A 27,824-nucleotide genomic window follows, 5' to 3' on the forward strand; every position below is an offset into this window, starting at 1 on the left:
TTCAAAGCCATGTCATTTATAGCGGCTAAGAGCTCCACCTGAGTAATAGGGTCAGCCAAATTAGAGCAGTCTGAGGCAGATAGAGTGGGATGGACAAGCTTGTCCGTAAACGAGAAATCAAAGTTATCACTAACAAGTTCTGTAGTGTATAAATTTTGATAAAAGGACTAAAACTCATTAGCAATTTTAACAGGATCCACAGTGAGTACGTCGGGACATGCTTTTATACAAGAAATATGGCTACGTTCTTCCTTTTTCTTGAGATATGAGGCCAGAAGGTGGCCAAATTTGTTGTTATCTGAGTAATATGATACGGATTGTAACATTAACACAGTAGCAGAACTAGAGCTCAAAATTGTGTTTAAGCGCATGCGTGTTTTGTGAATCTTCATGTAATAATTGAATATCCAGAGGATTTTGTTGATGGGATACTTCAAGTTGCTTTATAGAATTTTCCAAAGATGTGATATCATTTCTCTGTTTTTTGCGAATTTTAGCGTTAAAGGATAAAATGACACCTCTGATGACCGCTTTAAAAGAGTCCCAGAGGCAAGTCCAAGAAGTGTGCTCAGGTAGATTTAAATCATATTTTTAAGTTTCCTGTTGTAAATGTAAATAATGACCACAAGGCCTATCTGATTTTTCTAGTTTAATTTTTTACCCTAGTATCGACTCCCTCAGTACTGGTACAGCCTCAGCTTAACGCTCTCAGGTCCAGGGTTACCGCAGCTGCCTCTCCGGAATGGCATTGATGCTCCATGCCTAGACATTGTTCATTTCATTGCAGGTCTAGTTCTCCATCGAGGCATTGATCCAATTCATCAAGACATCGTCATACCTCCTCCTCCTCCTCCTCTTGCCACTCGAAGTTCAGTAAGCATTGTTCCCCCTCATGTGCTTCGAAAAGAAAATATCACTATCCCTCATGTTCTTTGAAGAGAAAAAGAGCTTCGTCATCAGATCGGCACTGGACTCGATGTAAACATCGATCTTCTCAACGCACTCCTTCACCAAAGCCCTATTAAGACTCTGACTTAGAGCTCCTTTTACTAAGCTGTGATAGCGTTTTTAGCGCATGCAGAATTTTAGTGAGCACTAAACCTGCACTGTGGCCTAGAACTAAGGCCAGCTCAATGCTGGTGTTAGCGTCTAGCGCACGGGTTAATTTAGCACATGCTAAAACCACTAGCACAGCCTTGTTAAAAGGAGCCCTTACAGTCTGTTTCAGCTGAGGACTTGTCTGAGTCTATAACAGAGGCTTATGACACTCCCTCAAAAAATTCTCCTCAGAATTCTTCACCAGGGGCTAAATCTCCTACTGATAGACTTTCTTTCACTAAATTTATTAGGCAGTTGGGAAAAGAGCTACCCGTCAAGCTAGAAGCTGATTCTGCCTACAGTTCTGAATACTTGGAGGCTTTAGATTATGATGAGCCTCCCAAAGAACTTCTCAGACTACCGTTACATGGTATTCTCAAAGAGACTCTTCACAAGAATTAAGAAATGCCCCTCACCATTACAGTGGTTCCCAGAAAATTGGACTCCCTGTATAAAATAATTTCTTGACTAGGTTTTGACAAACCACAGCTTCAACACCAGTCATTACAGTGTTCTCCCCGGAATTTTTTTCCATCCGGGTCACATGAAAAAGTAGGCAGGTGGGGCGAGACGGGGAAATTTGGTGGTGGGGAAAATTAAGGGCTCCTTTTACTAAGCTGCATTAGCGTTTTTAGCGCGTGCAGAATTGCCGCGCTACACGGCTAGAACTAACGCCAGCTCAATGCTGGCATTAGCATCTAGCGCGTGTGGCAATTCTGCACGAGCTAAGCGCACGGTAAAACCGCTATCGCAGCTTAGTAAAAGGAGCCCTAAATGTGTACTATTTATATTAGTTAATTATTATTAGTTATTTTCCAGTGCTCAATATGACTGCCTTTCTTAAGGTTTGACACTTGTTCCATTATATTTTTATTAAATTTAAGAAGTATCCAATTCTAGAAGTGAATAATTAGATATTTGCCCTCTTTCAAATGGTATAGAGCAGCGTCTCTCAAACTTTTTTAACTCCGGCACACTAAACGGAGCAAATGTTTTTTGTGGCACACTAAATGCAGCAAATGTTGTTCATGGCTGGAAAAAATTTCTGGGGAGAATACTGTTGCCGTTAGTTTTCAAGGTCCAATCACGTCAAAGAATGATGCTTATCTGGGCAGTTGTATAATAAAAAGAATGGATAAGATAACATGAGAAGTGAAATTGTCATGAATCAGAGGGATACATACCCTGTAGGTCCTAAAAACAGGCTTGTGGATTAGATATAAACTATGAGGGCGGTGGCATACCTAGCATATGTGACACCCGAGGCCCATCATTTTTTGACACCCCCCCATCTGTATGAAAAACATGATTTTTAGTAACAATCCACACATCACACAAGAGTGTACCTAGGAAAAGGCAGCATCTTACATATTGCAGTGAGCAGTACATCAATACACCCATTGTAAAACTAAATAAGCCAGACTAGTACAGATCAATCCTACACAGTCAATCCTAACTGAAAACCATGTCTTTCGAACACACAGAAAAAAGAAAACACCTTCGCCTAGTATTGAATATGTAATCACAAACTAACCCCTCTCCCTTTTACAAAATTGTAATGTGGTTTTTAGCCATGGTGGTATCAGCTCAGACTCTCATAGAATTCTGAGCAATTACCACCATGGCCAGTGCTAAAAAAACGCTCTATAGTTTTGTAAAATGGGGGATAAAATAGAAAAACGTAGACAAAGGTTAAATTGAACCACCAAGAAGCTGGACTCTGCATACAATGCAACACCACAGAAACAGCGTTGCATCTCCCCTAAAGCAAAAAAATAAATAAATAGAATTTTTTTCTACATTGTCTTCTCTGGTTTCTGCTTTCCTCATAGTATTGTCACTCTCTTCCTTTCATCCACTGTCTACCCTCTCTCTACCCCTTCTATATGGCATCTTCTCTCCTTGTATTACCCTTCCATCTCTCCCTTTACCCCTATGAGTCTGGCATCCATCTTCTTCCCTTCCCTCCTCCAATGGTCTGGCATCTCTCTTCTCTTCTTCCCTTCCCTCTCCCACACTCCCATGGTCTGGCATTTCACTCTCTCCTCTCCCTTCCCCCCACTTCCATCCACATCTGCCCCCTTTATTTCCCTCCAACCCAATTCCATCCAGTATCCTTCCCCCTTATGCCTCTCTCTCCTTTCCCTGCACACCAATTCCATTAGCATCTGCCCCCTTTCTCTCCCTCCACCACCCTTCCATACCACCCTGACCCCCTTTTTCTCCCTCCACCACCCTTCTATGCTCCTCTCTCCCTTCAATCCAGCAAGGTCCCATGATGACTGCTTCTGTTGCCTCTGCTTCTGGAAGATGTAAGTGATGTTGGAAGGGGTGGGCCGGCAGACGCAGGGAGTTGTGGCAAGGTTCCACAATGACTGCAGCTGCTGGTCCACCCCTTCCAACGTCACTTACGTCTTCCGGAGGCAGAGGCGGCAAATGCAGTCATCGCGGGACCTTCCTGCACTTCAGTGCGGCTGCTGACTCTGCTTCGTGATAAGTACAGCAGCCGCGCTGAGGTGCAGGTGCCATTTAGAGCAACTTGGTAGGTTCTGGATCCATCCGGCTGTGTAACCCCTAGGACTGGCACCCGGGGCGGTCTGCCACTGTATGAGGGGACAAAAAATAATAAAACGAATGGATAACTTGACCGATTTAGACATGTCATACAATTATAACCACAAAAATATGTCATAAAATATAATTCTAAACTCAGAAGACTCCAGACGAAGAGCAGACTATAAAAAGGAAACCAGAAAAGACCAAACCCATAGTACTAAGATTCAAATGCTAAAATCGGACATGTCCATTATGAAGAGACGTGTGGATCACTGCTAATTATAATGAGTGAGTCTTTAAAATATGAGACGGTAACGGATAGCCAGACCTGGTGGACGGAAGTGATAAATACTGGAGCCAAAACCAGAGCTCCGTGATGAAACTTGAATGGAAATATGGATACCTATTTATATTTTTGAGTAAAATTGCGATGCGAACATGTCATAGAAAAGAATAAATAATATGTAAACTAAAAACCAAGAACAACATATTGTAACACTGAACTCAGAATTAATGAAATAACATGCTAAAAGAACTTAACCCCCCCCCTAAAATAGGGCATATACATACTTAAAATGATGGCTGGTTACAAACAGCATGCCTAGACTATATAGACCTAAATAGGGCAAAAATAAGTGTATCTTGAAAACATAAGCCGATAGTACCTCAAAGATAAGCTGACCGGGTAGATGAAAAGTGAAACCTGGGAAAGATCTAAATTATTGTTCAAATGAACTTCTATTAAAACCAAAGAATAAAACCACAGCACTCGGGAAAGTAAAAAAGGGAGAGTAAAATGGACTTACCGAAAAGGTCTCTGCACTGATGAGATAAACTCGTAAGCAGAATAAATGTGAACAAGCGACAGTGGGGCTTTGATATTTGATCTGTTGAAAGAGGCGCCAAAAAAGTGTCGGCAGTGGATTGGATGCATACTGATAAGGGAGGGGCATCGGGCTGTTTAAAAAGGCTGCTTTAATAAATAAATGAAAATACTGGTGAAAAACTAAATAAAAAACCAAAACCATGATAAAATGCCGAAACTGACTGCAAGTGGTAGTGAAAGTAGCATAAGGCACCCGTAGTACTGTTAGTGCCAGAGCTGTTTAGAATAAAGAACCGTGCTGTACATGAGGAGAAAAAAGAAAGATTGAGGTGATAAGATGTAAAGTGCTAGCCCCTCACTGCACCACTTGATAAAACTAAGGAGTGATGTTCTAGAGCACGGGTGCCCACACTTTTTGGGCTTGTGAGCTACTTTTAAAATGACCAAGTCAAAATGATCTACCAACAATAAAATTAAAAAAAACACAAAGCACACTGTACACATAGAAAATGTTAATTATCATTCCTATTCCAGGGTTTTTTCAAAGAGGTCAAAGCAGATGACTCTATGCACTGTTACCTCAGTAACAACCATACAAAAATAGACAAATACCCCCTTCCCTTTTAACTAAACCACGATAGCAGTTTTTAGCGCAGGGAGCAGCGCTGAATGCCCAGGGCTGCTCTCGATGCTCATAGGCTCCCTGCGCTAAAAACCGCTATTGCGGTATAGTAAAAGGGGATCATAGTGTAAAATATAGACAGCAGATATAAATTCAGACACTCGATGCTCATAGGCTCCCTGCGCTAAAAACCGCTATTGCGGTTTAGTAAAAGGGGACCATAGTATAAAATATAGACAGCAGATATAAATTCACACACTAAATTTAAAATAAAATAATTTTTTCTACCTTTTTGTCTGGAGATTTCATGAGTCTCTGGTTGCGCTTTCTTCTTCTGACTGTGCATCCAATCTTTCTTCCCTTCTTTCAGCCTGTATGCTTCCTCTCCTCCAGACCTCATTCCCTCCCCCAACTTTTTCTTCCTCTCTCCCTGCCCTTTCTTTCTTTCTTCTCTTCATGCCCCTTTCTTTTTTCTGTTTCTCTTCTTTCCTTCTGTCTCCCTGCCTGCCCTATTTCTTTCTTTCTCCCTGCCCTCCCCCAAGCCACTGCCGCTGCCATCGGATAACAGGCCCCAAAGCCGCCACCACCATCCCATGCTCTCCCTCCTTCGGACCGACCAGCATTCCTCTCCCTGACGTCAATTCTGCCGTCGGAGAGGAAGTTCCAGCCCAACCAGGCAGCAATTGGCTGGCCAGAACTTCCTCTCCGACAGCAGAATTGACATCGGGGAAAGGAAGGCTGATCGGCCCAAGATCGCGATCGACCTATTGGGGGAAATACTGCCGGGTACTGCCTTCGTGGAAACAGAAAGTAGGCAGGACCCGGCAGCAAGAACAGCAAATTGTAAGCTTCACTGACCTGTCTCCCACCTTAGCCCGTAGCGAACGCATTCTCTGGAGCTCTAACATGTGCTTGTCGGCTTCCCTTCTCTTCCCCCCCCTGATATAACTTCCGGTTTCAGAGGGAAGAGAAGGGAAGCTGGCATGCACACGTTAGAGCCCCGGAGCATAAGTTCTCCAAGCCGTTTTTTTTTTTTTTTTTTTTTTAATGTTGAGCAGTGGTGGCAGCAGCAGAATTCACATCAGATGATAGCCGTGCGGTCATCTAAATTAGCCGGGCAGAGCGCCCGGCTAAAAGGCCCTAGGGAGAACACTGCATTAATGGTGCAGTTGACTTTGAAAAAATCTACTCATTCAAGAGTCTATTGTTCAGTGTCACCAGGGCGTGAAGGGCACATCATGGATAAATTTGGACCTCGCCTGAACCAAAATTCCATTTTGGAGAATAGAGTACTAAATTACAATTTCTATATCAAGTGTCTAGTTCAGAAATTGTCTTCTATTCACAGATACATTCCTTCTCAACATCTGCAAGAATTTCATCATATATTTCGCACCCTTACCTTAGCCAGAAGCTATATGGCAAGATCTGCTAATGATGCATATGAATTATCTTCCAGAGCCTCAGCTATGTCAGTGGCCATGAGACGTCTTGCATGGCTAAGAATCTCAGATATTGATATCAATCTTCAGGACAGATTAGCTAACATTTCCTGCTTAGGAGAGTAGGTTTTTGGTGACTATTGAAAACGCTTCACAAAAGCTCACTGACCATGAGAAACATTGGGATGCTTTGGTCAAGTCTAAGCTTAAGCCCTCAACTTCTAAATCTTTTAAGCCTTCTTCATATCAAAGGCAGTTTTCTTCGAATCCAGCTGCTCCTCCTAGACTGCAGCAGAAAAGCAAAAGCAACATTGCCCTCAGAAATCTCAATCAGCAGCTCCTCCAAAGCCTGCTTAGTCATTTTGATGAGCTTCTAGAGAGCATAGCTGCTATTCCTCTTCCCAACCTCTTCCTAAGCCAATTGGAGGCCGGCTCCAATTGTATTATCACCATTGGAAATTGATAACCAAAGACCTCTGGGTTCTAAAAGTCATTCAAGAGGGATACTTTCTTCACTTCATCACTATGCCTCCAGATCATCCTCCCAGAGAGTCTTTTTTCAACCCTCAGCAAATGTCCCTTCTTCGGGAGATAAAATCCCTTCTTCTCAATGCAATAGAAAAGGTTCCACCTCTCCAGAGGAATTGGGGATTTTACTCTAAGTATTTTCTCATCCCAAAGAAGACGGGAGATCTGTGTCCAATTTTAGACCACAGGGGCCTGAACAAGTTTCTAGTGAAGGAAAAGTTTTGTATGTTGTCTCTGGCAACTTTGTATCCCCTCTTAGATCACAACGACTGGCTATACTTTTTAGATCTGAAAGAAGCTTATACTCGTATTCCAGTGCATTTGACCCCCAGAAAATTCCTCAGATTTTAGGTAGCACAGCATCATTATTAATACAGAGTCCTGCCCTTTGGCCTTGCATCCTCTCCCAGAGTATTCACCAAGTGCCTGGTTTTAGTGGCAGCAGCGTTGTAGGCTCAGAGTCTGAATGATTGGTTGATCAAAGATCCAACCTCGCAAGGGGTAATAGCAGTGACTCGGTTGGGTTTCGAAATCAATTTTCCCAAATCCCAACTTCAATCCTCTCAGAATCTGCAATTTATCGGAGCTCTGCTAGACACCATTCATCTCAGAGCGTTTCTCCTTCAGTAAAGACAAGAGAATTTGATTCAGCTTTGCAATCAGACTTATCATCTTCCATCAATCTCGGCCAGACCAATGATAGTACTCCTAGGTCACATGGCTTCCATGGTGCATGTTTCTCCGTTTGCAAGACTTCATCTCAGGATGCCTCAATGGATTCTCACATCTCAGTGGTCTCAAGCTCTCGACTCGCTGTCTCAACACATTACAAGTCAAAACTACCAGGCTCAGAAATTTTTTAGACCTCCTTTTCCTTAAAGCAATAAATAACTATAAAGGGTCTTCAAGCATTTAGCACTTAATAGTTCAGGCTAGCAGACCTCAGCGGTACCATTCTGTATGCCACTAAACTTTTAGATCATACAGACTCAATTGGCACCCATGGTCGTCATAGGCCTCTGTAACACTTTTTTAAATAATTTTTTATATATGTATAAATACTTTAAATATTTTGGTATAAATATATATCAAAAGATACTCATCTTCATCTACGGCGAGAGGGAGAATTAGAAGGGCTTGAGCATGCGCAGATGCATGCTCAAAGCCGGCAGAGTCTGGGAAGAAGAAGATCTTCAAGTGGCACCGGCACTTGTGGGCTGCGTGCCAGTGCCAAGTTGGTTAAAGTTGGTCAGGCGGGGGGGGGGGGCGATTCGAGCGGGGGGGGAGCGGTTCTCGTGCCGGTGCCAGACGGGGGGGGGGAGTGAGTTAAAGTTGGTCGGGCGGGGGATGCCTGTTCTCACGGGGGGTGCCGGATCACACGAGGGGGGGGACTTTGCGAGCGGGGGGGAGCAGCGCCCTGGCCTCGGGGGGGGGGGGAACGTATCAAAGCGAGTTTCCATTATTTTCTATGGGGAAACTCGCTTTGATAAACGAGTATTTTGGATTACGAGCATGCTCCTGGAACGGATTATGCTCGTAATCCAAGGTACCACTGTAGTTGAAAAGAGTATATTGTTCTAATAGAGAAAGGAATATTATTCCAAATTTCCGTTAATCTGAATGAAATGGACTGACTTAATTTTTTGACATATTTTACACCCTTAAATGAAGGAAAAGAGAGTTTATACCTGTGTAAGTTTATTGAGTCAGACAAGGAATGACAGTAGGCAAAGCAAGATTTGACTTTTGGCTTCTTTGACTCTCATCCTGCTTCTCTAACCATTGACCCATTCTTTCACTGGTCAGATTTAAGTACACACAGTTCCCTTAGGTACTAAGCCCAAGGTTGTTCCTACACTGACTAAACTTAATGAGCATGGAGTTAAAAGAAGTGTGTAGGGAGTGAGGAAACCTTGGGGAGTTGCTGATAAAAGGTCATGGCACCATGGCCTGAAAAGTTGCTTGCAGTAAATCCTGCTTTTAAATCCATAAAATTCCCATAACCTCTTATAAGTAAAAGTGAATGCATGCTTTTTGCCTTTTTTTTTTTTTTAATCTCCCACAAAAAAATGTCTCCCATGTGTTGTTTTTTTGCAAGAGTGTCTGTCACTTTAACCTTTTTTTTAAAAATAAATTTTTTATTTAGGATGGCAGGTTGCTTTAAAAAAAATTTTTTTTTAAATATAGGATGGCAAGTTGCTTTAACTTGTCTTTGTGTTTCTGTAGATAATTTTAGCATATAGCATAATCCAAGCTGATGACCTAAGATTTTGGCCATGTTTATTTTCTCATCACTGTTTTATTTCCATCTCTCTGCTTATTGCACTGACTGCCACAGCAGCTGGCCAGGATGATAGCAGAGCCTGCATTTCTATCTGAGTATACTATCTTTGCTCTGGATCATGCCAAGCGTGACCATGTGGTGAGTTTTCCCACCCGTCTCAGCCATGCCTTTGGTGGGGGGAGAAAAGTAATTCTAGAAGGCAAACTAGGGCTGCTTTTGGCTTACATTCTCCCAAAGGCATCCTGATTACCCTACCTACCCTTAACAGTGCACTAAAATTAAAGGCTTACTACCCAGTAGACGTGTCTGATGTGCCTTTCTAACATTAAATGATTAGCATGTTTGTGTTGTGTTGTTTGTGCTCTGAGTTCCCAATCTTTTTGTTTTATTTAAATATTTTTATTGCCAGAATAGCACCAGGCATTACATCTGGTGTATATACAGTCAATACAGAATGATTATACATAAGTATTCACAGAAAATGAAGTTACAGGGAAATACTTTTAAAACCAATAGGAGGAAATTTCTTTTCACTCAGTGGATAGTTAAGTTCTGGAACGCATTGCCAGAGGTTGTGGTAAGAGCGGATAGCATAGCTGGTTTTAAGAAAGGTTTGGACAAGTTCCTGGAGGAAAATTTCATAGTCTGTTATTGAGAAAGATATGGGGGAAGCCACTGCTTGCCCTGGATTGGTAGTATGGAATATGGCTACTCCTTGGGTTTTGGCCAGGTACTAGCGACTTGGATTGGCCACTATGAGAACGGGCTACTGGGCTTGATGGACCATTGGTCTGACTCAGTAAGACTATTAAGTTCTTATTCCTGTCATGGTATGGACAAAACTAACAAAAAAACAAAGTAGAACTGCAGACTAATATGTACAAGATGCAGGCTATGTTTATTGTACCAAATATTTAATGCAGTTACTGATATCACCTTATTACAAACCAAGAGACCTGACAAGGTCTGTGTTTCAGAGAAAACGCCTTCTTCAGGGGTCCATGGTTGATAAGGTTTGAGATAAACTGCAATAAAATGGTATAAAACAAACGCCTGTGTAGATAAGGTCACGAGCTGGCAGCGCAACACGAAAAATGAGTCGATATGAAAAACAAACCCATTTGGAGAAATTGCCTCCAAGAAAACTTACAAGTTGGATTTAAAGTTTTATCTTTTTCTTCTTTCCTTGTTAAATTTTAGCATAAGTAAAAAAAAATCTTACATTTTTTCTTTTTTTACGCAAAAGCAAACATCTCTTTCCAACCTTTTGAATCACGTGAGCTCTCCCATGCAGCCACCAATCTGATCAATAAAATTGTCTTCCATTTTTGTGCCTACAGGAAAAAAATCTTATTGTAAATAACAGCCTTACTTTGCTACCTCTTGTTTAGAATCTACACAGACTAAAAAATTGTATTTTTTGCATGCTTTCTAATCAAATGTAGTTTATAAATGCTTTCAAAATTTTAAAATAGTAGATTAAAACAAATTGCATGCATATTAGTAGGATACTTGGCTGTTAAACACCTACCAAGAGACCTGCATTAACCAAACCATTTCTATTAGTAAATGAGAAAGGGCAGCATTACAGGTCATAGCAGGAAGATGGGCTTGACAACTTGCTCCAGATTTGCCCAGCAGGATTGATCCTGAGCTGGGTTTATCCTGTTGCATTCCTGAACTTGTAGTGTAATCTAGAAGTCAGATCACAGGTCTCTGCATCCAGGCCTGGATTAATCCTGCCAGGCAAACTTGGAGTTAGTCATCACCCCAGGCGTAAGGGGAAAGGGAATGGACTTGTATACCTCCTTTTTATTGCTTTGGCATTTCAAAGCTGACATTCAAAGCAGCCAAAGCGGTGGGCACTGGGGGATTAAGTGATTTGCCTAGGGTTATACGGAGCAGCACTGGGATTTGATTTCACGACCTCTGGGTGCAGAGGCAGCAATTCAACCAGTGAGCCACAGCTCTTCCTCCTGAGCCATAGGTGTAGGTGTGTGTGTGTGTGGGGGGGGGGGGGGGCACAAGTTATTGTTGAAATCAGCACTTTGGATATAGACTCTCTTAAAGTACTTTTTGAATACAACCAATTGTTACCTTCCCATCTGAGAACTTTTTATCTTTTTATCATGTATCCTACTATGTAATGCAGGGCTGTGGAGTTGGTAAAATGTACTGACTCCAACTACCAGTACTTTAATTCCGGAACAAATAGTTTAAAGCCTAATATCGAGTTGGAGTCGGAGTCAGATAGTAGAAAAATAAAGGAAATGGAGTCAAAGATTTGACTTCACAGCTCTGATGTTTTAAGGTGTGCAGACAATAATTTAACATCCTATAATGTTGAAAAATATTTCTGCCTGGGAGTGAAATCCAGAAGTGATACTCGATAGTCATTAGGTTGGTGACCTTTCTTATTCAAAAGTCAGTTGTGAAAGGAGCAGGAGTTAAAATATCTGTTTAACTTGTCACTTTTCCCTTTCAGAAAAGCCTATTACAAATGTTTTCACCTAAAATGTGTTAATATTAGTACAGTATTGGCAAATGGAGCATTGTTTAATAGCAGCCAGCTGGGTTAGTTGCTACAGACTTCGATGGAATAAACTTAATGGAAACCACAGACATGAGAAGGTTAAAGAATGTTTTTTAGGAAAAAGAAAAAAGTCTTGCAGGTAGATGGAGCAATTCTAATCTAAGCATACTAGAAGGACACCATGATTCTTTACATTGGGATAGATTCACTAACCCTCCAAACCGTGTGCGATCCGTTTGTATGCAGGCCGACAAATTCACTAAAGGCCTGCATGCAAATGGGGACAATCGTTAACATGCCCCCTACCCATGGCCAGGATCACTAGAGAGCGATCCCCGCTTATGCGCACACCCTGACAGTAGTGACAGGAGAAGCAGCCTCCTGTCACTGCTGTCAGGGCTCAGCCCCAATTTCTCCTGCCTGCCCTGCTCTGCCCCAATCTCTCTTGCCTGCTCGCCGGACTCTCCTGCTCTCTGCTGCCGTTCCCTGCAGTGCAAGCCCTTGGTTTTAAAGCAGGCCTGCACTGCGGGGAATGGCGGCAGGGAGCAGGAGAGGCTGGCGAGCAGGCAAGAGATATCGGGGCAGAGCAGGGCAGGCCAGAGAGCCTACACTAGCCCCACCCACCGGCCTGACACACCGGCCCTGCCCGACACCCCCCAGGCCCCGATCTCTCCTGCCCTTTTTTCTTTATCCCCTCCTTCCATCCAGCATCTGCTCCTCCCTCTCTCAACTTCCCTTCAGTGTCTGCTCCCCTCTCTCTCCTCCCCACTTCCTTCCAGTGACTACTCCCCTCTCCTCTCCACTTCCCCCCTCTCCTCTCCCATGCAGCGTCTGCTCCCCCTTTCTTCTCTCCACTTCGATGCAGGGTCTGCTCCCCCCTCTCCCTCTTTCTCCCCTTTAGCATCTGTTCCCCTCTCTCCCCTCCCCACTTCCATGCGGCTTCTGCTCCCATCTCCCTCTCCATTTCCATGTGGTGTCTGCTCCCTCCTCCCTATTTCCCTTCAGTGTCTGTTCCTCTCCCCCCCCTTTGGTGCCACTCAACCTCTTCCCCTCGTCAGGCCATCTCCCTCCTTCCCTTCACATTCGTGGGCGCTTTTCAGAATCAAGATTTTCTCTTCAAAGTGGCCCGGACGCCATAACCTTCTCAAAGGTCGTGCATGACTTCTCAGAAACTTCTCCTCTGATGCAACTTCCTGTTTTTGCCTGGGCAGCTTGCATCAGAGGAGAAGTTTCCGAGTGGTTGCGCGTGACCTGTGAGAAGGCTATTGTGCCTGGGCCGCTCAGAGAGAAAACCTCGATTCTAAAAAGTGCCCAAAAAAGGTGAGAGGAAGGGAGAGAGATGGCCCGATGAGGGGAAGAGATGCCCAGACTGCAACAATGAGGAGGGAGGGGGCTGCTGGACCATGCAATCGCAAGGAAGGCTGCTGACCGGGAAGGTTGCCATGGGGTGGTATATGGCCTTGTTACAGTTTATTTAAAATTTGATTAATCCGTTTATAAAACTTTCTAAGCGCTGTACATAATTTAAAAATTGGGTACAAAACAGAGAAGTACATACAAGACAAACAATGGACAACAACTTTACCCGTGGCTACCAATCTTTTTTTTTTTCTCCCTGTTCCTGCTGGTTACCTGTGGTTAGCCGCAGGTAACAGTCACTGTGTCATTTCCTAGTTGTAAGTGATTACTACTTTGCCAAGGTCATCTAGGGTGTTCATTGGGGAGTGTGTGTGTGTGTGTGTGTGTGGGGTGTGTGTCTACAAATCAGCGCAAAGGGGAGATCTCTGTTGTGACCCAATGAGAAGATGAGCTATTCCAATGTGATTAGTGTGATAGTGTCTATCAGTCTTGGGTTGAGGTTAGATTTAACAATGGTGACTATGCCTCCTCCTCTAGTGTCAGTGCACGAGCAGGGCTAGAGCCTAATAGCCAGGAGGCAGAGCAGACCCAGGGTAGTTCCATCATTGTCTTTGAGCCAGGTTTTAGTGATTGGGAGAATATCCCAATTATTCTCTGCGAGGAGGTCTCTTAGGATGATGTCTTTTTTGTTTACGGATCTTGCATCAGGTTTTTTTTGGCATTGATGAGGGTGGGGTTAGGGGGATGTGCCTAAGGCAGTGGGGTCTATGCTCTAGGGATTTGTTTTGGGGGAAATGACTCAGGTTATCATATCTGCCCTGGCCTGTAATGATTGGGATGGGCGAAGACATGCTATCCGAGAAGAGAGGTAGGAGAGCAGAATTAGTAGTATTTGTATTGACTTGGGATAGTATAGTAGTTGGTCATACACAGTAAAAAGTATCTCTAAACAGTATCCTCTAGTTCCTTTCCTTTAAAGCAAATGTCCTGTGAATAAGTTAAGACACTGAGCCAAAGGAACCAACTTCACAATGCAGCAGGTAGAGGGAAAGGGACATAGTGGAGCAGGGTAAGAGTTAATCTGCAGTAGTCATGAAGGCCAGTAGGAGATTTAGTAAGTGGAGATTTAGTAAGTGGAGATTTTCTTTCAACAGGAACAGCTGGAGGTTTGTTGCTGGTAATGTATGGTAGTATTCAGGGCTGTGGAGTCGGTAGATAAATCCTTCGACTCCGACTCCTCAGTTTCTGGTACCCACGACTCCGACTCTGACTCCAGGTACCCAAAATTGTTTCTGACTCCTCGACTCCGACTCCACAGCCCTGGTAGTATTAAGTGTGATGTGAGCCAAAGGGTGGCTGGCCTCATAAGATGTCAAGGAGAGTAAATTGATAAAGTCCATGCGCGAAGGGCATGGCCTTGCGACTACCACAGGACAGCAGGATTGTTTTGTAGTTGTCTGTATTATTTAGTGCGATTTGTATGTGATTTTTGTTCCTCACTTAGATTTATGGATAAGCGGGTTATAAATAATTTTAAGTAAATAAAAAATAAAAGAAAGAAAGAAGGGAGAAAATCTTTCTGCTTGTGCCTTTAGCACGAGCAGTCCCCATCAAGTAAGAAATATCTGAGGCAGCAAAGAACTTTTAAACACCTGGTCATGTGATTAGAAGCACTCGGGTTCTAATCTGTGCTCAGAGGGGGTGAAGGGCTGGCAATCCTATTCTAAATTTGGGCTGCTCAGAGAAGGTGCTTTTTCCTGGCTTTTCCTACAGAGACAAGTACACTGTGCACTGCCAACAGAGTAAGCATTTGCATATCCTTTTGTATAGTGTTGTGAGACGCTTCAATGGTGGTATGATGAATAGGAATCAGTATTGTGATATCATCAGCATAGATGAACACAATATATCTCACTCTTTCTAGAACATAACCAAGAGCATAGAGAAACACATTGAAAAGAACGGGTGAAAGCAGAGAGCCCTGAGACATCCCACAGGGTATTTTTCATCCCCTTGATATGGCTTTATAAGTTCTAGTTAAGAAACAACAGAACCATTTCAAAATGTTACCAGATACTCTGATGTCATCCAGAACTCTGTAAAGGATTACATTATTACATTACATTATAGTTCATTTATAGGCCACAAAACCTTCCAGATCGATGTGGTTTACATAAGCAAGAGACTGTACAAAACAGTGAATTTGTGACTTAATCATTAATTTTCCCAAAATCTTACAAAGATGTTTCCAATAGTTTTCGAAAGTGCAAATAGGAGTCTGAGGAAGCAAACAAGATACGCAACTTGGAATCCTGACTGGCAACATTTCTATATTATTCAGTGTACATTAAAAAAATGATCTCTCAACATAAGTATATACATTGTTTTAACTAATTTGATAAAGAAATGAGAAGAAAGCTATAAAAAGCAGGAACTGAATTATTGAGATTAGTAAAACCAAGTCAGTTATGGTTAAGATGGGTTTTTTTCTGAAACCATCTACAAACTGAGAATTTGAATGAAGATCCTAACCACAAGGCTCTGATTGACAAACGTGCCTACCTATATTTTCTTGAGTTTTCCTCCTGTAAGTACTGGGGGCTGCTTCTTAATATATCTTTAGGAGTAGCCTAATAATTAGGCAGTTTGTTGAGAACCAGGCAAGCCCAGTTCAGATCCCATTGTAGCTTCTAGTGATCTTGGGCAGGTCACATAACACTTTTGCTTCAGATATAAGCGTAGATTGTAGGCCCTCTGTGACAAGAAAATATCAAGCATAGCTGAATTAAGCTAGCTGTGAACTAAATCCAAAATCCCTTCTTCCTTCCTTCTCTTTGGCTGCTCCAGTGCTTCCTTGGATCGAGAGAGATTCCTCTTAATGTGTCTGTTATAGTAGTGTGGCGGGTGCTGTTTTTCTGTTCCGTATGAGTGTACACTACATTTCAGTTGCATGACTGTTGTTATAGTTCTGAACCTACTGCCTGTTTATGGACTTTGCGATTGGAATTTTTCTTACAAATAATTCTTAAACAACCCTATGTAATACGTGCAATGGCATCATAATGCACATTATGCTGTAGGGCCGGCGATATACACAGTGGAACCTATGATTGTGTAACATGCTTTCATGCCTGATAATACCATGGTGCATATTATTATATTGGGATGGTAGTGATTATTCCTGGCGGAGAAGCCTAGTGGTTAAAACAGCAGGCTAAGAACGGGGAATGTCAGGCTTCAGATCATGCTGCGGGTTCTTGTGTTCTTGGGCAAGATGCTTCATCTTTCATTGTCTCAGGTACAAAACTTTGAGATGGATTTAATAAAGTATACCAGTATGTATTAATGTATGTTATTTACCACAGATCCCATGTTATGCGTTGGGATCTATATACTGATATTATGTGTTAACTGTATTAGTGCATGGTGATGCACTGCTGCTACTACCATTTATCATATCTAAAATGCTGAAAAGTGTTTGCAGTGTTGTACATGTACATTTAACATGTAAATAGACTGTCTCTGCTCAAAAGAGCTTACAATTTAATTTAGACAGACAAGCAGGGCATATAGGGGTTGGGGAGTTTCAGAGAGAATGATAAGATGGACATAGGTATCTTATGGTGAGTGACAGGAGTTAAAAGAAGTCTTGAAAAAGTGAGCTTTTAGCTTGGATTTGAATACTGCTAGAGATGGAGCATACGGTGCAGCAAGATAATAATAATAATAACTTTATTTTTCTATACCGCAATACCACAAAACAGTTCAGAGCGGTTTACAGGATAAGAGACTGTACATTTACAGCGAAGTTACAGCTTGGTTCTAGCGAAGTTACATCGAGGTTACAGCAAATCGAAAAACAGTTCAGAGCGATTTATACAATGTAGGTGGAGAGAATTAGTTAACAATTATATGGTATAAACCAGTGACAATTACAAAATGATCTAATAATTGTTGCATGGGGGGAGGGGAAGGGTAGGGAGGGAGGCAAGGGATTATTAGTTTGGTCGGGGGGGCGGGGGTTAGAGGAATTTATCGAAGAGGTGTGTTTTTAGAGATTTCCTGAAGGATTGATAAGTTGGGGCAAGAGAGATGAGAGTGGACAGGCAGTCATTCCATTTGCCAGCTTGGAAAGAGAGGGTTTTGTCGAAGAATCTTTTGTGGATGCATCCTTTTGGGGAGGGGTAGGCAAACAGGTGTGCATTGCGTGTACGGTTAGAGCCTGGGAAGGTGAAGTGGCGTGAAAGATATATCGGGGCTGAGCCAGTTAGGGTTTTGAAGCAGAGGCAGGCGAATTTGAAGATGATCCTTGCTTCGAACGGTAGCCAGTGAAGTTTCCTGTAGAAAGGGCTGATGTGGTCTGATTTTTTGAGCCCGTAGATGAGGCGGACGGCGGTATTCTGAATAAGTCGTAGTCGTTTAGTGGTTTTCTTGTAGGAGCCCAGATATATGATATTGCAGTAATCCAGGGAGTTTAGTATTAGGGATTGGACCAGCAATCTGAAGGTGGGAAAATCAAAGTAACGTTTGATGGAGCGGAGTTTCCACAGGGTGGAAAAACATTTTTTGACCTGGGTGTTAGTGTGTTCTTCTAAAGTGAGGCATCGGTCCAAGATGACTCCGAGGATTTTTATAGTAGAGTTGATTGGATATGTTAAGCCATTAAGTTTCAGGGTGGTGGATGTTAGTTTGTGGTTGGGACTTGCAAGGAAGAACTTGGTTTTTTCTGGGTTTAGTTTCAGTTTGAAGCGAGTGGTCCAGTTTTCTACCATGGTGAGGACAGTTGAGATGAATTGTTCTGTCTCATGTGACAGTGAGGTGATGGGTATGATGATTGTAATGTCATCCGCGTAGATATAGGATTTCAGGTTACGGTTCGATAACATGTGTCCCAGTGATGCCATGTAGATATTGAATAGTGACGGGGATAGGGGGGAGCCTTGGGGGACTCCTCAGGGGTTGCTCCATGTATGGGAGAAGGTTCCGTCATTATGGACTTGGTAGGTTCGGTTTTTTAGGAAGCCTGTGAGCCAGGTTAGTACTTGTCCGGCGATGCCTATGGAGTCGAGGCAGCTAATCAGAATGTCATGGTCTACTAGGTCGAAGGCACTGCTGAGGTCGAACTGTAGTAGCAGTGCGCTGTTTCCCAGTGAGAATAGTTGGAGGAGGTGATTGGTTAGTGAGGCTAGAACGGTTTCCGTACTGTAATTGGTGCGGAATCCAGACTGGGATTCGTGGAGGATGTTAAATTTCTCTAGGTATGATGTGAGATAGTGATTGACCAGTCCTTCCATGATTTTTTGGAAGAGAGGAATATTGGCGATGGGTCTGTAGTTGGAGGTTACGGAGGGAGATTCTTTGGGGTTTTTAATTATTGGAGATACGAGGATGTGTCCAAGTTCCAGTGGGAAGTGGCCGGTTGTCATGCACAAGGTTATCCAGTTGAAGAGTTCCGCTTTGAAGGGGAGGGGGGCAGTTTTCATGATGGTTGGAGGGCAGTTATCTAGTAGGCAGTTGGATTTGGAATATTTTGAGTATAGCTTGAGAAATAGGTTCCAGTCTGGGTTATTGAAGTGAGACCAGGTCATGTCTGCTGGTGAGCCATCCTTTTCTGGAGAGGGTGGTTGGATATATGGGTAAGTGCTAGTTGTTGTGAGCGTTGTTTTCAAGTTGAGAATTTTGTTGGCGAAGTAGTCAGCTAGGTTTGTTGGGGAGGGTGGTAGATCAGTGGGGGAGCTTTTATGTGGGACGGTGTCAAATAAGGAGTTAACTATTCTGCTCTATATAAGGAACGAAGTCTAGAGTTGGTAATGGGGGAGAAGAGTACGGATAGGAGGGACTTACCCGATAAATGGAGTGTGAATGAAGGAGCATAGGGGGAAATAAGTGAGGAGAGATATTGAGGGGCTGCCGATTGAATGCACTTATAGGTCAGTAAGAGGAGTTTGAACTATATTTAGAAATGTATAGGGAGCCAATTAAGTGATTTAAGAAGTGGGGTAATATGAGTTTGGTGGCTCTTGTGGAATATAAGTTGTGCAGCAGAATTTTAGACAGATTGAAGAGGAGAGAGATGGTTGAGCAGAAGAGGTGAGAGAAGCAAGTTGCTGTAATCTGAGCGAGAGGTGATGAGAGTGTGGATAAGATTTTGGTAATGTGCTTGGAGAGGAGAGGTTGGATTTTAAGAAGTGACGGGCATTAGTGGTTTGTTGGATCTGAGCAGAGAAGTAGAGAGAGGAATCAAAGATGGCTCCTGAGTTTGCGAGCAGATAAGACAAGGAGGATGAGAGTGTTGTCCACAGAAATAGAGAACATGGGGAGTGGGGAAGTGGGTTTAGGTGGAAAGATAAGAAGCTCAGTATTAGTCATATTCAGGTTTAGGTGGCGGTGAGACATTCAAGCAGCGATGTCAGGCAGGCTGAGACACGGACTTGGATTCCTGTAGAGATATCTAGTGTGAAGAGGTAGATTTTTGAGTCATACTGAAAATCATGGAAGGAGATCAAAGCACCGAAGGAGTGGGTATAGAGAGAGAAAAGGAGGGATCCCATGACAGAGCCTAGGGGTACATCGATGGATAGTGGGATAGCAGTGGAGGAAGATCCACCATAGCGTACACTTAAAGTATGGTGGGAGAGAGAGGAAGAAAACCAGATAAGAACAGAACACTGGCATCCCAGTGAGGACAGCATATCAAGCAGTATGTGGTGATCAACAGTGTTAAAAACAGCAGATAGATTAAGAAGGATGGGGACAGAGTAGAGGCCTTTGGATCTGGCCAGTAGCAGGTCTTTGGCGACTTTAGCAAGGTCAGTTTCCATGGAATGCAGTAGGTGAAAGCCTGATTTAAATGGGTCAAGAATAGCTTGAGATGAAATGTAGTTCAGGCAGCAGTGGTGAACAGCATGTTCAAGTAGCTTGGATAAGAAGGGGAGGATGGAGATGGGGCAATATTTGGAGGGGCACATGGGGGGGGTCTAATGAGGGTTTTTTGAGGAGAGGTGTAACTACAGTATGTTTGAAGACAATGGGAACAGTTGCAGTGGAGAGTGATAGGCTGAGGATGTGACAGGAGGGATGACAGTAGGAGAGAGAGTGCTGAATAGATGGGTGGGAATCAGATCAGAGGAGCAGGTAGTGGGTTTGGAAGAGTAGAGAAGTGCTTTCATTGATTTCAGAAAAGGAGAAAAAGGTGACAGGGATTGAGGAAAGGTTAGCAGAGGGGACAGATGGAAAGAGGGGTGGGGAGGGGGCGGTGACCTAGTTGAGAACTCAAGGTGAATTTTCGGAACCTTGTCGTAAAAGAACTTGGCCATAGCCTGGGGGAAAGTGAAGGGGATTGGAGATGAGGGCATTTTGAATAGAGAGTTTAGTGTAGCAAGGAGATGGTGAGAGTTAGAGCTAAGAGATTTAGTTAAATGGGCATAGTATTGTTGTTTGGCAAGTGAGAGGGCAGACTGGAAGGATGTCAGCAAGAATCTGAAGTGTATGAAGTCAGCATGCGTGCAGGATTTAAGCCAAAGACATTTAGCAGATCAGACACAGGAGCACTGATAGCGGATGTTGGAGGTCAGCCAGGGTTGGGGTTTGGCGAGCTTTACAGGACATGAGATGGGAGGAGCAAGGTATATAGAGCAGACTGCTTCTTTGACAGACTTGAATGACATAGTACTTGAAGGGAGGACTGATACAGTGGTGCAGAGAGCACCAGGGTCAATATTGTAAAGGTTCCTAAATGTATTGGTAGTGGTTGGCTGGGGAGAGGGGGAGAAGGTGATGAACTATGAATATTAACAGATGATGGTCAGAGAGGGAAGAGTTCAGGAGCAGAAATTGGTGGTAGAACAGTTAAAGGAGAAAACAAGGTCAAGGCAGTGGCCATTTTGGTGTGTAGGTGTGGTAGAGCACAGCTGGAGATTGTATGAAGATGTTAGGGTGAGAAATATAGGAGTTTAGGAGTCAGAGGGGTCATCAGCATGGATGTTGAAGTCACCAAGGATGATGGATAGAGATGAGAGAAAGAAGGAGAGCCAGGAGTCAAAGTCAGTGAGGAAGGAAGAGAAGGACTAATCGGAGGGTCGGTAAATGACTTCTGCTCGGAGAGGCAGAGGAGCAAATGGATCAGGGGTCTCAAAGTCCCTCCTTGAGGGCCGCAATCCAGTCGGGTTTTCAGGATTTCCCCCACGAATATGCATGAGATCTATGTGCTTGCACTGCTTTCAATGCATATTCATTGGGGAAATCCTGAAAACCCAACTGGATTGCGGCCCTCAAGGAGGGACTTTGAGATCCCTGAAATAGATGGATTGAATAGACTTCAGAGGAGGAAAAGCAGTGAGATTGAGATGGGAGAAGGGGTTGATACCTACAAGATGGCAAGAGTAAGAGCCCAATACTGTTTACATGACCAACTGGGCGAGGTATATGTGAGAAATGTGGCCTTTGTGACACAGGGCGGCAGCTCAAACAGTCTTCAGGGCAGACCCAGGTCTCAATTATTGTCAGCAGGTGGAGATTTTAAGCAATAAAGCGGTCATTGATGAAGGTAAGTTTGTTGGAGACAACGGCATTCAACAGGTCTCATGAGAAAGGCAGAGGGGAACAGAAATAAGATTGGATACATTATGGTGTGACCCCAATGAGTAGGGTGAGGGTTGAATGGGAAGACCAGGATTGGGCTTGATTTTGCTGGCAGAGAGCAAGAGAAGTAGTAGGAGAATACAGACGTGTGTGGAAGAGGCATTCGGAGGGTCGTGCCACTTTCTAGATGCATCCAGAGATCACTGAATGGTATGGTTTAATATTAAGATGGGTATAGAGAGGGCTCATTCAAAAGCAAAAGTTCTAGGTTTAAAAAAACCTAACTTTGTTCAGATGGGAGTTTACGTCAAGGAATTATTGTTTGGATGGGAATGTCTGGAAGGAGTGGAAATGCGGTGGGCAAAACTGAAAGGAGCGATTATAAGAGTGACAAACCTTTTTGTGAGGCAAGTAAGTAAAAGTAAGAAGAAAAGAAGGCCGCTTTGGTTCTCAAAAGTAGTAGATGAGAAGGTAAGGAATAAGAGGTTAGCTTTCATAAACTACAAAAGATCTCAGAAAGAGAAAAACAAGCAAAAATATCTGGAAAAGTTAAGAGAAGCTGGTCATATTGTCAGGAAAGCAAATATGCAAATGGAAGAAGATAAAGCTGACGTGATAAAATGGGAGACTAGACATTTTTTAGATATTAGTGATAGGAAGAAGTTCAAAAGTGGCATTATGAGACTAAAAGGTGAAGGGGAGGAATATGTAGAAGCTAATAAAGAAAAGGTCAAATTGCTTAACAAATATTTTTGTTCTGTGTTCACGGTTGAAGCACCGGGAGTGGGACCACAGAAGACAAACATGAATAGGGATGGGGGAGTAATAGACCCTGATCGATTTTCAGAGGGTTGTGTTCATGAGGAGCTAGCTAAAATAAAAGTAGACAAAGTGATGGGGACGGATGTTGTACATCCTAGGGTAATGAAGGAACTTAGGGAAGTTCTGGTAGCTTCATTGACTCACCTTTTCAATGAGTCTCTAGAGTCGGGAGTGGTACCCGAGGACTGGAGAAGAGCGGATGTGGTCCCTCTGACTTCTGTGGTAAACAAATTAATGGAAACACTTTTAAAAAAGAGAATGGTGAAGTTTCTGGAATCTGGTGGATTACAGGACTGGAGGCAACATGGATTCACTAGAGGTAGGTCTTGTCAGACAAATCTGATCAATTTCTTTGACTGGGTGACCAGAAAATTGGATAGAGGATGTGCACTAGATTTGGTGTATATAGATTTTAGCAAAGCCTTTGACAGTGTTCCACATAGACATCTAATAAATAAACTGATTGCCCTTGGGATGGGTCCCAAAGTGACGGGCTGGGTCAAGAGCTGGTTGAGGATAGTGATCAATGGAGATTGCTCTGAGGAAAGGGATGTTATCAGTGGTAACATAGTAACATAGTAGATGACGGCAGATAAAGACCCGAATGGTCCATCCAGTCTGCCCAACCTGATTCAATTTAAATTTTTTTTTTTTTCTTCTTAGCTATTTCTGGGCAAGAATCCAAAGCTTTACCCGGTACTATGCTTGGGTTTCTAACTGCCGAAATCTCTGTTAAGACTTACTCCAGCCCATCTACACCCTCCCAGCCATTGAAGCCCTCCCCTGCCCAAGGTTCAGATTGAGATCTGTCCCTATACGCCTTATCATGAAGACCACACACCATTTTAGTAGCCTTCCTCTGGACAGACTCCATACTTTTTATATCTTTTTGAAGGTGCGGCCTCCAGAATTGTACACAATATTCTAAATGAGGTCTCACCAGTCTTATACAAAGGCATCAATACCTCCTTTTTCCTACTGTCCATACCTCTCCCTATGCAACCTAGCATCCTTCTAGCTTTCACTGTCAACTTTTCAACCTGTTTGGCCACCTTAAGATCATCACATACGATCACACCCAAGTCCCACTCTTCCGTCGTGTACATAAGTTCTTCATCTCCTAAACTGTACCATTCCCTCTGGTTTTTGCAGCCCAAATGCATGACCTTGCATTTCTTAGTATTAAATTTTAGCTGCCAAATTTCAGACCAATTTTCAAGCTTCACCAGATCTTTCTTCATGTTATACATGCCATCCGGTATGTCTACTCTATTGCAGATTTTGGTATCATCCGCAAAGAGGCAAATCTTATCCGACAAGCCTTCAGCAATATCGTTTATAAAAAATGTTAAAAATCTACTCCTTTTTATGCAGGCAGAGTAGACCCTTATCAAAAGAGATCTCTGATTTCATGAAAAAGATATGACTAGAGCGAAAAACTGCAAAACTATTGCTCACCTTCAGAAAGAGAAACTGAAGGGGCAGCAAACTCCTGGGAGAAGGAGGTTTCAAAAACTGTGATTTACATCTTTTGCAGTATGCTCGTGAGAATGGACAGAATACCCTATGGTTCAGCATACCAATCCTATTGCACTGGAACTATTGTTAGAGCAACAAGAATTCAACAAGAACCATGGAATGTGTGTTGGTTTTTTTGTTTTTATTTTTTAAAGTAAACTCATCGCACTTAGACATGATTGCTTGGAGAAGTTTGAGGTAGTTTGGTGACATAGTTTGAGGTAGTTTTATGACAAAATTACAGAACATATACATAAGCATGGATTAATGAGAGAAAGTCAACATGGATTTAGTCAAGGGAAGTCTTGCCTCACCAATCTACTGCATTTCTTTGAAGGACTGAATGAACATGTGGATAAAGGTAAACTGGTTGATATTGTGTATTTGGATTTTCAAAAGGCATTTGACAAAATATCTCATGAAAGACTGCTGAGGAAATTAAAAAAGTCATGGGATAGGAGATAATGTCCTATTATGGATTGAGAACTGGTTGAAAGACAGCAAACAAAGGCTAGGTTTATATGGTCAATATTCTGAATGGAGATGGGTAAATAGTGGGGTTCAAAACAAAATAGGCCGTGAATAAATTCTTTGAATCAAACAAGCAGATAGTAAACAGTAAATTAGATAAGGAAAAGCCTGTAAATCGTGGAGGGCTCAGAGGTAGATTGCCAGCCCCACATGGCTCCATTTCTCCCATCGCTAGGAGAGAGCTTGTGCCGGCAGGCCGTCTGCTGAGGTCTTGCCGTCGCTGTTGATCTTTTGCATGTCTTTTTTCCCTGCCTGCAGGAATCTTGCCTGCGGGTATATTGGGAGCGCTTGTTGTTTTTGTGTCAATAGTTTGTGGGTATCCCAGGGGGCTGCTGCCCTCGCCTGCGACGATACACCACAGGCCCGGCATCATACTTGGTCTCCTGCCTCTCAGAATCACCCATTCCTGCTCCTGCCCCAACACCTCTTAGAAGTGTGTTATATATTGGGTGATATCCATTTGCCCAGCCTTTACCTGAATACACTTACCGTATTAGTTGTGTCATGTGCTAGTCGTTGGTCGCTATTCGCTTTCAAGCAGACACAACAAAGTGTCAAGAATTTAGTGATTTTGGCGGGCTTTTCCAATTTTGTTCTAACTTGTCTATGCCTTGCCTTCAAATTGGTTCAAACTACTGTGTCTTTTGCTTGCCTCTGCAATTTTATTTTGCCTAGCCTATGCATTGTTTGTACACTACAATTTTATTTTGCCTAGCCTTTGTGTTGATTCTACACTGCAGTTTTATTTCACCTTGCCTTTGCGTTGATTCTACACTTTATTAAATTGCATGTGGTGGTTTTGAACTTATTTGGTGGTATTTAATTTTATCTGGTTTGCTGGACAGGTGTTTGAGTATTTTTGATGATTGTTTGGTGGTATTTGATGCCAGTATGATGAATTCTTAGTTTTACTTTTAGAACTGCATGTGTGATTTTGGCATCTCCAGTCCTTGTATTGCACATCATCCAGAGGTCTTCAGTTCCTGTTGATCTTTAATAGTTTGGGACAGTGACAGTTTTGGACCAGATTCAGCCAGTGTTTATACTAACTTAGCAGATTTGGCCTTCTTACATCCAGCCATCCCAGTATAACGAAGATGAGTATCCAAAGAAGATCAAAACCTACCACTTTCATGATGAATGGGAACTGGACTACTTCTTCATCATGGTGAAAGACAAATGTTGTCTAATTTGTAACGCCTCAGTATCCTTGCCCAAAAAGGGTAATCTGGAATGTCATTATAAGGCTCTGCATAGCAATAAGTTTGATGCTGATTTTCTACCCAAAAGTGAAAATCGTAAACTGAAGCGCAAATAACTTAAATCGAAATTAGTTACTCAGCAGCAGTTGATGGGCGAAGCCAAGGCCACATTCGGTCAAATCAACCATAGCATCCTTCAAGGTCAGCAACCTGATTGCAAAGAAATGCAAACCTTTCACTGAAGGGGAATTTGTAAAAGATTGTTTTCTTGAAGCAGCTGACAATCTTTTTGAAGGATTTAAAAATAAGAGATCACTGGCACTTTTGGCCGGAAAAAGTAGATCACGATCTGTTCGAAGTTGGACATGCCTGCCCTAGACATTTAATGGTAATGAATACCAGTGGGGAGAGAGCAAATGACTCCTAAAAAACGCTCAGAAAAGTGAAACTCTGAAGGGGAGGTGGATACCTCCCCTTGGAACAAGAGTTTACCGTCCAGTCATTGCATTTGCTTTGTAGAACATCACTTTCTGACCACTGGTAAAAAATCTTATTTGTTTAAATAAATTTTCCTAAGTCGACAAAAATTGTTCAAGATTGTTATGCACAAAAAACTCTTGCTCGTTGGAAAAGTGATAGAACATCACTTTTCCAACGAGCAAGAGTTTTTTGTGCATAACAATCTTGAACAATTTTTGTCGACTTAGCAAAATTTATTTAAACAAATAAGATTTTTTACCAGTGGTCAGAAAGTGATGTTCTACAAAGTAAATGCAATGACTGGACGGTAAACTCTTGTTCCAAGGGGAGGTATCCACCTCCCCTTCAGAGTTTCACTTTTCTGAGCGTTTTTTAGGAGTCATTTGCTCTCTCCCCACTGGTATTCATTACCATTATAGTCAGTCTCTTATTTATTATCATAATCATTTTACTGACTAGTATTTACATATGAGTCCCTGTATGCTTTTCTAACGGAGTTGTACCTAAACTACAGGGTTAACTATGGCAACCATGGGGTGGGAAGCGCACTCTTATAATGAACAGCAAGCAACTGAATTACTGTCATCATTTCAATTATTCACTTCCAGGGAAAATATATCCATTCCGTCTGACTGGGACCACTTAGAGACTTTACAGAAGCGTATGGTGCGGGCAGAGTTACATGCTGCTACCTTGGCAGAATATTGTTGGTTAAAAAGGATACCGCGTGGGCTTCGCATGCGCACTGAACCCAGACTATTTTTGGACAATGTAACATTTTTGGACAAATGGAATGCCATTTTAAATAAATGTTCTTTAGATTTAATGCTTTTAGTTATAGAGACCACTAAAAGTGAATTACTATCGTACACTAATGAGTTTCAAACAGCCAAGGAGGGTCTAGAGGGTAGTTTAACAGCTGATGAATACAGCAAGTCTCTACAGGAGTTTAATACCAAAATAGATGGGTTCAGGGAAGACCTTAGAAAAAACAAGATCAAAAAATTGCGCCGCGACGAACTGGACTATACCAAGGGATTTGTCTATGCTTGGATGGATAAGTCTCGAAAAGCCAAGCGTAGCACTCACCCCACATATACACATACGTCATCTGATTCATCTGAGGATGACAAAAGACAGAAAATCTCCGCAGTAGGTCCCAATGTCCATTTTCAAGGGGGTCCAAAACCCAATACAAGAAGACCTACCAGAGCAAAACAAACGAGAAATCCTCCTTAACATCTAACATCTTCAATTTATCTCACAGAAATCTCACTACAGTAGAAACATCATTGTTAGACAAGGGGCTTTCTTTTGTGCCATCACACACTTATCAACCTTTTGATACTCGTATAGCTTTATTTAAATTCATCAGGAAATGTAAGCTTAAAAATTTTTTCTACAATAATGAGGCTGACAGCCATGATAATAGCACGTCTGACT

General features: G+C 42.5%; 1 protein-coding gene across 6 annotated transcripts in view; it reads left to right on the forward strand.

Moving 5' to 3' along the window:
- GOLGA4 (golgin A4) overlaps positions 1–27,824 on the forward strand; it is a 318,629-nt gene that overhangs the window by 50,075 nt on the left and 240,730 nt on the right. The window lies entirely within an intron of this gene.

The sequence above is a fragment of the Geotrypetes seraphini genome, chromosome 2 (genome assembly GCF_902459505.1).
Source record: "Geotrypetes seraphini chromosome 2, aGeoSer1.1, whole genome shotgun sequence".
NCBI lineage: Eukaryota > Metazoa > Chordata > Amphibia > Gymnophiona > Dermophiidae > Geotrypetes > Geotrypetes seraphini.